This window comes from Convolutriloba macropyga, chromosome 6 (assembly GCF_964194025.1).
Source record: "Convolutriloba macropyga chromosome 6, txConMacr16.3, whole genome shotgun sequence".
In the NCBI taxonomy this organism is placed as follows: Eukaryota; Metazoa; Xenacoelomorpha; order Acoela; family Convolutidae; genus Convolutriloba; species Convolutriloba macropyga.
In genome coordinates this window covers 69,432,518-69,446,726 of record NC_134473.1, presented here as the reverse complement: position 1 = coordinate 69,446,726, position 14,209 = coordinate 69,432,518, and positions in this window count along the sequence as shown.

Below are 14,209 nucleotides of genomic sequence, written 5' to 3'. Positions count from 1 at the left end.
GAAATCATCGCGGAACATGGCCACGCCTCAGCGGCTGTTGAGACTTGATATGAAACTATCATAACCGAACATGAGGCGAATTAACCCACTCAGGTACTTTTTTAATAATCAACTAACAATTTAGGGTAATTAAAGGCAACTTTTTGGTTTCGGCTCTACTTAAATCAAAACAATTTGCGGCGTATTCTAACGTCAGCTCTTTATAACGTCGAATCTTGCGCGTATCCATTTCAACATTTCAGGACGATAATCTACGGTTTGGGGATCCTACTCTACAACAAATTTCTGACTTTCTAGTTCTTTAAACAGATCGAAGCCTGTTTCCTGTTTCTCTGACGTGGATAGTGTTCAACCAACATACTTTACTTTAAAGGAGTGGTTTTTCAACTACTAAAATTTGGATAATAAGCGTACACAACGGATTTTAATAAAGCACAGCATTTCAAAAAAACAGGTTATAAATGGAAAATATTGGATACCAACGTCTAGTTCATAAGCTTTAATCGACAAGAATTTTTCAGTTCTAGTTGTTATTGTCGCATGAACACCTCACTTTTTCATCGAATCTCATTCTTTTTGGAAAATTTCCACTGTGAATTACACATCCTCCAACAACACGAGATTGGCTCCTCTTTCGTAGAGCTTTGTTAGCCGATGGCTCAGTGCTAAGTTTCTGGAAGTTTTCTTCAATTTTCGAGTTTTCTTCAAGAAGACTAGGCAATCGTTCTAAGATGGAAGATATCACAGTCTTTCTGTTATCATCGGGTGTGGATGATGTTGTATGATCAATTTTATTGTGAATGGTGGTTAGTTTTCTTTCAATTCTGCATGATTCGAGCTTTTTCCACATATTTTCCAAACCTTCTAAAGCAGCGAAATATTCTTCATGGCTCCTGAAGAGGGGCATACTTTCGAAACCGTAACTGCGCAATATACTCTTGATGTCCATGGGAAGTGATCTTATGTCAGAAGTCAAAAGATTGGGTATATGCTGAGAATTTACTTCAGTTTCCGAGGGGGTTGAGTTGTTGACAAAGTCTTCTTCTTCAGTTATATTAGGTAATGTAGTAACAAATTCAATAAATTTTTTGGGTATGAGACAATGATCGAAGGTAGTCCAGCTTGAAATTGAGCTGCCCTTCCTTTGTTGTATAAAGGCAATATTGTTTTCATAACGAGTTTGATAGACAATTGTGCGCTGAAATGAGCCTTCAAATTGCGTTAGGATATGATACATTATAGGTTATAAACCGGCAGTTGAGTTTGGGTTGTGGCATACACTAACTGAATGAAATACAAGTCAAGAATGAAAACGCTAAAATATTAAATTGAGAAGCAATTCATTCAGTTAAAAGTAAATATAAGCCGTTCGCTGGGATGTTAGCAATCGTTCTATTAGCCTAATTAGCCAAATAGTTTCCAATGAAGACCTATAACATTTCGAGGAGAACTCAGTTGTTAAATCAGTTAGACTAATTCTTATTCCTTTTCAGTTGTAAAAAGAATTGAAGTTTCTCCTAAGTACCTCAGACATTAACATTTCAAGGTTTTGATCTGATTGCTACGTATAAAGCTGAAGAATTGCACTGTGCTTATGAGAAGTTCAGTCGTCTCTGCAAAATTGTTGCATTATATTTTCGGCTAAAAGCACTTTTATTAGTTTGCTTAAGTATTCTCTTGTCTCTGATCAAGAAGGCGTATATACATGTACTCTACTGTGTTGCAGCAAAACTTGTGATAAATAAAGAGTGAATACATAGGCTTGCAATTCTTTATTTGGGAGTACATTTCGACCCCCCACTGTGCTCAATTTAAGCAAAATAACGTTAACTTGTACGTTTAGTATTAAGTTATTTGTACAATACTTTTGATTTTGCATAGCATTGACGTGGTTTATTGTAAGGAACGATAAAAGTTCCCTGCTAACGTTAGTAGATAACAAACATGTTTTGCTCAAAGGCTCAATTTGAACCATAGACGTAAGTATGCACTACTGTTTTCTGTATACATGTGCAACAACTTGTGTTTGTCTTAGAACATTTGGTTTTCACAGAATTCCTTCAGTAGCTTTTAGAGCTATGTGTCAATTTGAAGTACTTCAGTATGTTATTCAAGTAACTCATAAAAATTTAAAACCTAAGTGTTCAATAACGCGAACTTAAAACTTCTTTAATCCATAAAGCTATGGTATCATGAATAGTAAGCATTTAACGTATCAGAACGAAATTGCCAATAGATGCAAGAAGTGAATACTTCTCCGTTCGCCTATGAGTTTTCTCAAGGCAAAATACTGAGGTCGTAAAAAAACAAATTTGTTAAAGGAGTAATGAAATATCAGCTTGTACATAAATATTTGTTTGACAAGGATATCTTATAAATTTTTGCTTTGCACAATCTAAGTCTTTTTTTATTTCAGCTAGGCATTGTTTTATATTAACTCTTTCAAATTAAAAGCAAAGTTCACATTAAGAAGCGTTTCTTTTCTTACCGTTGTTAATTTTGCAGCTCTGTTAGAGGTTTCCTTTTTTTTGAGCGCCATGATAAAAAATATTTTCATACTACCTGTGAGACCGCTGATTCATTTTCATAGCGTAAATTGCCGATCATTAAAGCTTTATTGAAAATTAAGGTTTTGCTATATGATTACTCGTGAAAAACAACTTTTTCATGTACATAATGGTTGAACCATTTATTGTTATAGAGGCTACAAATTTTCATGAGGATAAAAATCATGTTAAATTACAATGGTCTCTATTGACAATAGTGGCAATAAGCAAAACACGCAGTAGTAAAATTCCACCTGGAGATTTTTTCCAAGAGACATTTTTACTTATTTCTCACATTTTTTAAGCTCAGAAGAAATTAAAATACTGCATTAAAAAATCTGGAAATCTTATTAGCTCAATTGCCTCTATAATCAGGATTTGCCTTTTGACAGTTGTTTTTTGTCTTTGACTCAGTTGAAAGAACTCAAATCGACTCTTCATAGGATCCATAACAAACAAACGTTTGAAAACATAGAAACCCTTTCGGAAAGATAACATCAAAACGAAGTACACAAAGCCAAGAATACTAGTATTATAATACAATATTACCACATAGAAAAGTGAAACACTAATTTCCAAAAATATTGAATACCTTAAACTTTGAACTTGATGCACTATGGGTTACAGGGTTTTAACACTGGAAATTTTCCAAATCGGCCAGATGAATGTAGAAGTATACTTGTCAGTTTGACTATGGTATCGAAGCTCCTAATCTGATTTCTACTGTCTGCTGTCTGTGTTGTCGGTTTTTATGGTAGCAAAAATCAAAATTAGTTGTCTTAACTGTTATTTAATGTGGCCATGACTTGAAGGTATCTCCACATTAGTTATTTTACAATATTTAATGTTCATTAGCCGAATATTCTTCAGAGAAATTTAATCATTTAAAGAGTTGCACTGACCTATCTTTTCAAAAATTACTGATAAAATATGTCAACACACCAAAAAAATGAAGATTTTTACCGACAATTTAAGTAAAATGAGCAATAAATCTTATTCTGAAGCTGTGATTGGCCAATTTAAAACACTATTCTGTAAGCGGACAAGTATACCTTAGTTTTTACATCAACTAGTGTAACGGAAGTCTTTACGTGGTTGGACTGCATTCAACCGCATCTGGCCATGCCTCGCGGGCCATGGTCATGTCTCAACGGTTTGTGGGAGTTGATATGAATCTATCACAACCGAACTACTGATTTATAAACCAATTAGACTTTTATTACCAATTATGATAAAAACTGTCGTTTAAAATTCTCATTTTTTCCTTGTCGGCTAAACGACTTGTCCCTCAATTTTCCTAGCACCAGGAAAATCATGTGTTTTTTCTGTTTTTTTTTCTATAGAACAATGCAAAATTATACTCTTCAGCTTAGAATGCTTGCAGAAGTCGTGCAGTAAAGATTGCATAAAAGACCACGTGAATATAGTCTATATAATATAGTAAATTATATCAGAAAGCTTACTAAAACCAGAAGGTCTACTTCACTTTTTTGACACATATATAGCTGTAGTCTAAATAGATTGTGAGGACGTATTTCAAATGTTTTGCGTTCACAACTATATAACATAACAACTATTATGACGTAATTATCCCTTGAATACTATTTTTAGATCACAAACTCAAACTCAAACTCAAACTTTGACTTTAAATTACAGGGATAGGCCAAGTTTTCACATTTTATTGTATTTGGTAATTCAAAGTTAAGCGGTCACCGATTATTGTGTTTTTAATATTAAAATAGTCTTTCTTCAAAGTCAATTATCCTTGAGTAGTGTTTTTAGATTAAAATTTTAAACACAAACTCAAGACTTCCATTTTTCTGTAGAGCAATCGACCAAAATCACCATTTTAATAAACTTGCTTATCGAAATCCATGCCGCCTCTGAGTTTTGAATACTAAAAAAGAAGCCTTTTTCTTAAAAGTCAATTATCCTTGAATACTGTTTAGATCACAAACTCGCAATCGAACACAATGGTTCAACTTTTAGGTAATGTGATCGACCATGTTTCACATTTTTATTCTACTTGCTTATCCAAAGCCATACTGTCTCCGGTTGTGTTTTGAACACTAATAAAGAAGACTTTTGTTTCAAATTCCGCGAGAAGTACTTCTCTGGAACCATTTGGTGCCCATTGAGTGTAATTAGACGCTAAAAACAAACAAAATTTGTTCAGCTAAACACCTAAATTTAATGTTTTTGTTTGAGCTCTCAAATGCGACAAGACTGTGCAAGAATGCAACCAGACTGCGCAACGAGTTTTTGCAAGAATGTTTCATGAGGTTGATTCGTTTTTAATTTTCTTCAGATAAACAATGACCAAATGAAATTTAACAAATTAGGAAGAAGTTAATATAACAAAAGTTGCAAGATCATGTAGCGCTAAACTTTTGATGCATAGCAAGTTCACAATTACAGTCTCAGCTTTGAACACATCCTGAGCCGAAGCTAAGGTTAATATGAAATTCAACAAACGCATTGTCCTTCTGGCAAGCTATACCAGCAGTTTTCTGTCTATAAAAGTTTTTGAAACGTAGGGATTCGAAAAATTTGTGTAATTCCTGACAACTGAAACAACAGGTGGCTCTGAATAAACATACAAAAACAACTATTTAGTGTAAAACCTGTTTTTTTGATAATGTAGGTACGTTGTAAAGTGTTTGTTTCCATTAAGGTACAAACTATAGAATTTTTGAAGCAAGCAATTTTTGAATAAAGTATAAAAAAGTTGCATTTCAAAAAAAGAACATATCAAAAAAACTTTTAAAAATTAGACTGGTTCGCAAAACAATAAAACTCTACATTTATTTAATTAATTAAGTACCACTTGATATACCATACCATGGATTTCTTAATTGTTAATTAAGAAATTAACATTGAGTTGAAAATTACTGAGTTAACGTATACAACATAGTTTCAGCGTTTTTTATATCTTCGAAAAAACTTCAAACACCTAATGAATTGTTGAAAATTTTAGCGGCTAAATTCTGTCGGTCTGTGCCAGTCAGGACACATTACCTTGAGATAAAGAAAAGCTTCTGTTGTTTATGCTCAGCGAGTCTCCTCTAGAAAAAAGAATTGTTTTCATTTTTTAGAGAAACAGAAACAGCTTTTTTGTAGATAGTTAGTAAACAAATGGTAACATTTGAAGGTATTAAAAGGAAGTAGTAGTAGGTACCAGTGTAACTTAGAACCAATAAGTAGTTGTAGTAGATATTAATAGTATCTAGTAGTAGTTGTAGGTAGTACTAGTAGTTAGCAGTAGTAGTAGTAGGTACTAATTGTAGATAGTAGTTGTAGATAGTAGTAGTAGGCAGTAGCAGTAGTAGGTAGCAGTAGTGTTGTGTTCAATTCCGAAATGTTCGCCAGGCTTCATAACCCAATTTCTTATACAGTCTCTGTCGCTTTAAATTTCAAATTCCTTTGGATGTTACTCTTTCCGATGCTCTATCAAATATCGTTACGGTGATGTTATTTTGAAACGTCGACAGAACAATAAGTAATCCAAAATTTTAACACAGGGTTACTGAATGCACAGAAAATTTGATTCAAGAAAGAAAAATAATGAACTCATTCGATTTTTATTGGCTTGAGGTGCTCTGATATTTTACTTCCAGTGTTTAATAGTTGAGTATATGTATATTCAGTATGCTGGAACCATTTACTTAAGAAGCGATTCGCTTTTGTTTAAGATTTCAGTCAAAGCACGCATTATCCGTTAGTGTTATTCCCAATACGCAAACAAGACTTATTCGCTACTGAAGCTGTTTCTAGCAACCCCCCGCAGATACAAAGCTTGTGTTCTTTCTTGCTTAATTGATCAAGTGGCTAATTAACTTTTTGAAAATATAGCTATTTTAACAGTTCCAGTGGAAACTACTCTTCTTGTACATCATTACACTATTTGTTTGATTCAAGCTCTTGACTAATTCCTATCAATCTACTTTATTTAACTAACACTTTCAGCTGCTCCTGCATATCATAGTTTTTCCACCAAATTTTTCGGTTTTTTACAGAATTTAATCTTTTTACTTAGCTCAATTTTTTGTTTATCTCTCAACAATTTATCTCAAATAATTTTTTCCTGTAAATAATCTTGCTCAATCCTAGAAGGGTAGCTGAATGCGTATAGAGAAATTTGTTTTCAAAAAAGCATGCCCAGAACATCAAAAAGTTGTTTTTGTCTTCTGTGTTGCAACATTTTATCATTTTCTTGCCAAGGAGTAAATGACAAAGAGCATGAATTTTTTTTCGTAAAAAATCTTGATAGTTTTTAATATGGTAGCTAGATACGTGTAGAAAATTCAGTTTTCAACAAAGCATGCTCAGAACATCAAAAACTTGTTGTCGTCTTCGTTTTTGACATTTTGCTTGCCAATGCTTAATGGGACAGAGTTTAGCTACGCTGAAGGTCAAAATCCGTGTGCAAGATATATTATTATTGGATCGTGGAGACAAATAACAACATTCTTCAAGGCAATTAAATTGCCCTCCAGGAACTTATATTCCCCCTCTCTCTATCTATCTCCCTCTCTCTATCTCTCTCTCTCTCATCGGATTGCAAACATATAAATACATAAATACATAAACACATTCAGACATATATACATACATTTCACTGTATAGATATAAAATAACATACACACATAAAACCAAGAACGTCTTGACATATACACACATTTACAGTTTCTACCCACAGACATACCCTTCAGCTTATACTCATAGAAACATATTACTAAATTTAAGCACAGTTATATTTACTTATAAACAGATATACACTTTCATATATACTTTCATTATACACATGAATACGCATAATTATATAAATAAAACTCTCATTCTTTCGTGTCTTTCAATTGTTAATTCCTACATAAACATTACAATTTTGAACACATGTAGGCAAATATACGTACTTGTTTTGAAAGAAATATACATAGTTACACATGTATATAAAAAAATAAAGCCAAGCTTTCCACATCACACTGAACATTTGCAAAAGTATTGTCAACAGAAACTGCTTCTGACTGCTCTTTGACTTCTTTCAGACTACTTCAAAAACTGAGTTTTTCATGTCCTATTTGGTTGAACAAAATGAAGTCCACAAAAATCATTTTTGAAAGCTCCTTCATTGCGAAAAATCCATTTCATGCCATTTTAGGGCTTCAAAAAATTTTTGAATTTTTTTTTCAGAAAAATAACGAAATTTTTGTATGTTTCGACCCCCCATACTTCATAGGTGGATAAAGTGAAGTCAACAAAAAATCCTTTTTGAGTGCTCTTTTATAGCGCAAAATCCATTTCAGACCATTTTAGGACTTTGAAAAATTTTGAAAATTTTTTTCAAAAAATTCGAAATTTTGATGTTTCGACCCCTATACTACTTAGGTGAAAAAAGCGAAGTCAACAAAAAATCACTTTTGAGTGCTCTTTCATAGCGCAAAATCCATTTCAGATTATTTTAGGACTCCAAAAAATTTTTAAAATTTTTTTCAAAAAATTCGAAATTTTTATGTTTCGACCCCTATACTACTTAGGTGAAAAAAGTGAAGTCAACAAAAAATCACTTTTGAGTGCTCTTTCATAGCGCAAAATCCATTTCAGACCATTTTAGGACTTTGAAAAACTTTTTAAAATTTTTTGAAAAATTTTAGGCTTCTGGTGTCTTATATTAGGTTTTTTATGTTTTCACCAAAAAGATTTAGTGAGAGTTCAAAACTTAGGTAACACCTAATTCTATATACAGCGAACATTTCAACAGTGGATATCTGCCATGTTACTGCAGGGCGGGGGGTCCGGACACCCCGCCTACAAGAACTCTCACCACCGAAAAACTGATTTTCTCTTAGTGAAAGCAAGTTTTTTGGTTAAGTTTCGCCAGTCAACTTAACCCAAGAACTTCTCTCAGGCTGGCGAAACTTAACCAAAAAACTTGCTTTCACTAAGAGAAAATCAGTTTTTCGGTGGTGAGAGTTCTTGTGGGGGGGGTCCGGACCCCCCCCCCCCCCTACAGTAACATGGCAGATATGTATAATACTCACCAATACACATAAGCTAGCTGGCTTGATTGAATCAAGTAATGTGGTAATATACTCAAGCTGCAATAACTCTTTATCTTAAGATTTGGCAAAATTCTTAAGGCTTTTGGCAGTTTTCCAACTGATTCTCAAGTTAAACTGCTCTGGTGCAAAGCTATGTAGTCTTGCTCCGGTTGTTCTTCTGTATGTACAGAAGCAGGAAAAAACAAAAAACTTTGAATTTTGAAAAAAAACAGACTTATGAAAAGACTAATTGTGGACACATGAAAAGGCCTTAACTCGACTTTGTTGGTTATGAAATGACAAATGATGCACCCATGAAAAGACCTTAGCTGGACTTTCTTCGTTATGAAAAGACTTTAGCTCGACCCATGAAAATATATTAGCTCGACTTTAACTAGGAAGCACGATCGTGTAATTATAAGACTTTGACACGGATCTCTATGTTAAATACAATATCATTACACATTGTTAACCACTTGAAATCAACCTGCTTTATCTCACACGTAATAACCAATAAACATGGCGCTGCAAGCAGAAAAAAACTCATCATAAAGATGCCCCTTTTCAAAAGGCCAAACGACCAAGAGCAAGACATAAACACTGCAGAGTACCGAGAGAGGCCGAATACCAGCCGAAAAAACTTAAAGACAGAACCACCCACGCTGCATCGAAAAACTAAAACAGACTTGGAAAGTAGAAACCGGAGAAAATGGAATAATCACACAGACCCTAAACTGTAAACAGAAGAAAACAGAATTCGATCCGGAATTCTTGTACAAAATTAACAAACAAGTGTCAAATTGCAAATTGGCAGAAAAGACCGAAGAAGTAACAGAGAAATACCTTATACAACCAACATCACTAAACTGAGTTTGAATCAGAACACAAGCAGATTTAAATCAGTCCGTCAAAAAGCTACAAAGACATCTAATTATATCAAGCAACAACGGAAAATATACAAAAAAAACTTGGCAACAAATACAAACTTTTGGGAATAAATTGGATCCCGAAAATATCGAGCCCACAAAAATGCTCCAATTGCCTAGGTAGGTATGTATTGGGCCAAGAGAAAACATGCCGAGGGAGAGACAAGAATATCAAAAAATTTTAGATACTGATTTTTTTTAGAAAATTCTCAAGAGTTCAGAGGGGGAAACCAAATTCAGAAAAAAACTTAACCATGCAAAAATGGGACAAATAGAAGAAACAGAAGAGGAGACAGACAAAAGCCAAGATTAACTATCGCCACAGACAAAAAAGAGATTGAACACCATCAAAAGTTATAGGGAATAGCGGAAACAGCAAAAGAAAACACAAAACTCAGAAGAACGAAAACGAATCGAGAGGTGATTAAACAACCAAAAAAGGAAAACAAACAAAAAATACCGAAGTTAACGGTGATGGTCAGAAAACTGAGATTGAGTTTCAAACATGATTCTAGAGTTAGCATGGTACATATTAGATCCAGGCAGCGCAATATCGATTTTACAAATAAAAATTTCAAACATTTTGACACACTTAGCAGTGTTTATCTCCGAAATAACATCAGACCGAGAATTTTGTAGATTTTAACTTACAACCCTAAAAAAATTAGAAACAGGCTTTTTAAATGCAAAGCTTAGTAAAACTACATAACCACGATAATGGTTGATAATCAATTACAACATATCATCAAAACTATATATAAAGTACATCAATAACAAAAATTTTCGGGAGGTGAAATAAAACTGCAAAAAACCGATAAACATCACAATTCTGGCGCAAATCGACACAGTGGCCCACAACAGAGACAGCTAGATAACCACTGTAAACTATTTAACACAAATACAACAGTCATAGATTATAGGTACAAAATTGAGCTGAAAGACAATTATAGACAACGCAGAGCAAAAATACGGCCACACGTTCAACTCAAAGTAAAAACCGAATTGGGCAAAAAGATTCACGGAGCACAAGTATTCCGAGGAAAAGAAGTGAGAAAAGACCAATTTATGAGCCCAGAAAAGATTACGCACAAAAATGACGACAGACTAATAAAGGCAGTAGACGCAACAGAATTGAACGATATCATCGTTAAAAAAGCGCAAAAACCAATATACAAGACCTAATTTTACAAATCTCAGTCAAAACCTGCAAAGATAATCTCCCACTATACGTCTCTTCAACAGATCTAAAATACACATTCTGAAAAAACAACTGCACCCAGAAACTTCAGGACGCTATCTTCGTTGCGGAAATAAACCCCCACAGAAATAAACCCCCACGGAAATAAACCCCCACTTTACTATTAAAAAGCTGCGCATTTAGAGCGTTTGGCCATGCCTCGCGGGCCAGGGCCATTCCTCAGCGGCCCGTTGGATTTGATATGAAACTATCACAATCGAACTAATTATCACGACAGAAACTCAATTTTAAAATGGGGTTTTATTTGTTATTAATGCTATCAACATTAGAAAAATAATACTACAAGATTGGAAAAAGCAAGTTACAGAGCATCGGCCAAACAACACATTTTTTAAAACTTGTTGTAACTGGTTAGGGTACAATATAGACTATAACGGAAGTCACCAACAAACCGAGAAAACAGAGGAAATTCTTTGAATAGCTCTGCCGTCAGAGAAAACATATCTCGAAAACATAGTAGTCAGAGAGTTCATTTCTAGTTAGTCAAATACTGATATATCTCAAATTTAAAAAAAAATCGCACAAAATTATTCAAAATTTTACTCGAAGAATCCTCTTGTAGTGACGAACAATAAGCTTTTGACAAAATATAATCGGAAACCCAAGAAATTATTGCCCACAAAATTACATGCAAAAAATGCACTCTCGATTTAAACAATTACACTGCGATTAGGAGCAACATTACAGCCAATGGAAAATAACATTAAACATCCAAATGGATAAACCTCGAGAAGACTAAACTCAGCGGGGATAAGCTGTTCATAAATGAACTAGCAATGTTGGCCAATGATTACAAGGTTGAGCATTTCATCTAATATTGACTACTAGAGCAAAATTTACAGTGGAATTATGCCAAAAGTCTTTAATTAGTACTCTAAACATACAAAAGCCAAAAGCCAAAAAACGGTGGAATTATGCCAAAAAGCACTAATTAGTACTCTAAACATACAAAAACCAACCAAAAGTTACACTAGCAGATTAACCAGACGGATAGAGAGAACGCTGTTATCGATGTGATAATTCTTAAGTACATTTTGCCGCCTAATTGTTGTAAACTCGATTTCTTCGACACGTTTGAATCATAATCATCGAAAACAAGCTAAACAAAGGTGCACGTGGCGAAACAAAAGAAATGATTGAATAAAGAAATTGAAACAAGGATCCTATTTTGAAGCAACAAAACCCAAGGAATTGAAAAGGAAAGACGACATCGGCAACTCCCTCGACCGGGACTAGATGGCCAATGTCATTTGGCGCTCCGATAACAAACACAAAGAATCGTCAACCCTTCAAGTCTTCACTCCAGATGTGTAGGGAACTGGGTGGAATGAGCTACAGTTACTGATGCAGAATTAAGGATAACATTGCCAAATCGAATCAAATTGGAACTGGGGCAAATGTGAACAAAAGCTGCCTTCAGAAGAACATCAGAGGGGATAGGAGACCGTCAATCTTAGCAGAATTTGTCAACGTTCAGATAAGACTTATTTAATCTTAACTTTGAGCAATGTGCAAATTTATAATATTTAACTTCCCGGGGCCTTAGAAAGCTACCCCCCTCCCCCCTGAAGAGACTTAATCAAAAATTAACAACAGGGTTTGCGTAACTATAACTCAAGATCTTTCCCGTATTTTTTTTGAAAAACAGGTTTCAGTGAAGCAATTGTTAAAATTATCAGCATTCTTAAATTGTTATATTACAAAGTTCGGGTCCGGCGAATTATGTTACAAAGTCTACATCATCCGAGCAGCCAGCACGACCTCAGCAGTGCCCGCCACGAGCCAGCACGACCCAGCAGTGCCCGCCACGAGCCAGCACGACCCAGCAGTGCCCGCCACGAGCCAGCACGACCCCAGTAGTGCCAGCCACGAGCCAGCACGACCCAGCAGTGCCCGCCACGAGCCAGCACGACCCAGCAGTGCCCGCCACGAGCCAGCACGACCCAGCAGTGCCCGCCACAAGCCAGCACGACCCAGCAGTGCCCGCCACGAGCCAGCACGACCCTGCAGTGCCCGCCACAAGCCAGCACGACCCCAGTAGTGCCAGCCACGAGCCAGCACGACCCAGCAGTGCCCGCCACGAGCCAGCACGACCCAGCAGTGCCCGCCACAAGCCAGCACGACCCCAGTAGTGCCAGCCACGAGCCAGCAAAACCCAGCAGTGCCCGCCACGAGCCAGCACGACCCAGCAGTGCCCGCCACGAGCCAGCACGACCCCAGCAGTGCCCGCCACAAGCCAGCACGACCCCAGTAGTGCCCGCCACGAGCCTGCACGACCCAGCAGTGACCGTAACGAGCCAGTACGGCCCAGCAGTGCCCGCCACGAGCCTGCACGACCCAGCAGTGACCGTAACGAGCCAGTACGACCCAGCAGTGCCCACCACGAGCCAGCACGACCCAGCAGTGCCCGCCACGAGCCAGCACGACCCAGTAGTGCCCGCCACGAGCCAGCACGACCCCAGTAGTGACAACCACGAGCCAGCACGACCCAGCAGTGCCCGCCACGAGCCAGCACGACCCCAGCAGTGCCCGCCACGAGCCAGCACGACCCAGCAGTGCCCGCAACGAGCCAGTACGACACAGTAGTGCCCGCCACGAGCCAGCACGACCCAGCAGTGCCCGCCACGGGCCAGCACGACCCAGCAGTGCCCGCCACGAGCCAGCACGACCCAGTAGTGCCCGCCACGAGCCAGCACGACCCAGCAGTGCCCGCAACGAACCAGCACGACCCCAGTAGTGCCCGATACGAGCCAGCAAAACCCAGCAGTGCCCGTCACGAGCCAGCACGACCCAGCAGTGCCCGTCACGAGCCTGCACGACACAGTAGTGCCCACCACGAGCCAGCACGACCCCAGTAGTGCCAGCCACGTGCCAGCACGACCCAGCAGTGCCCGCCACGAGCCAGCACGACCCCAGCAGTGCCCGCCACGAGCCAGCACGACCCAGCAGTGACCGCAACGAGCCAGTACGACACAGCAGTGCCCGCCACGAGCCAGCACGGCCCAGCAGTACCCGCCACGAGCCAGCACGACCCAGCAGTGCCCGCCACGAGCCAGCACGACCCAGTAGTGCCCGCCACGAGCCAGCACGACCCAGCAGTGCCCACCACGAGCCAGCACGACCCCAGTAGTGCCCGACACGAGCCATCAAAAGCCAGCAGTGCCCGCCACGAGCCAGCACGACCCAGCAGTGCCCGCCACGAGCCAGCATGACCCAGCAGTACCAGCCACGAGACAGCACGACCCAGTAGTGCCCGCCACGAGCCAGCACGACCCCAGTAGTGCCAGCCACGAGCCAGCACGACCCAGCAGTGCCCGCCACGAGCCAGCACGACCCCAGCAGTGCCCGCCACGAGCCAGCACAACCCAGCAGTGTCCGCAACGAGCCATTACGACCCAGCAGTGCCCGCCACGAGCCAGCACGGCCCAGCAGTGCCCGCCA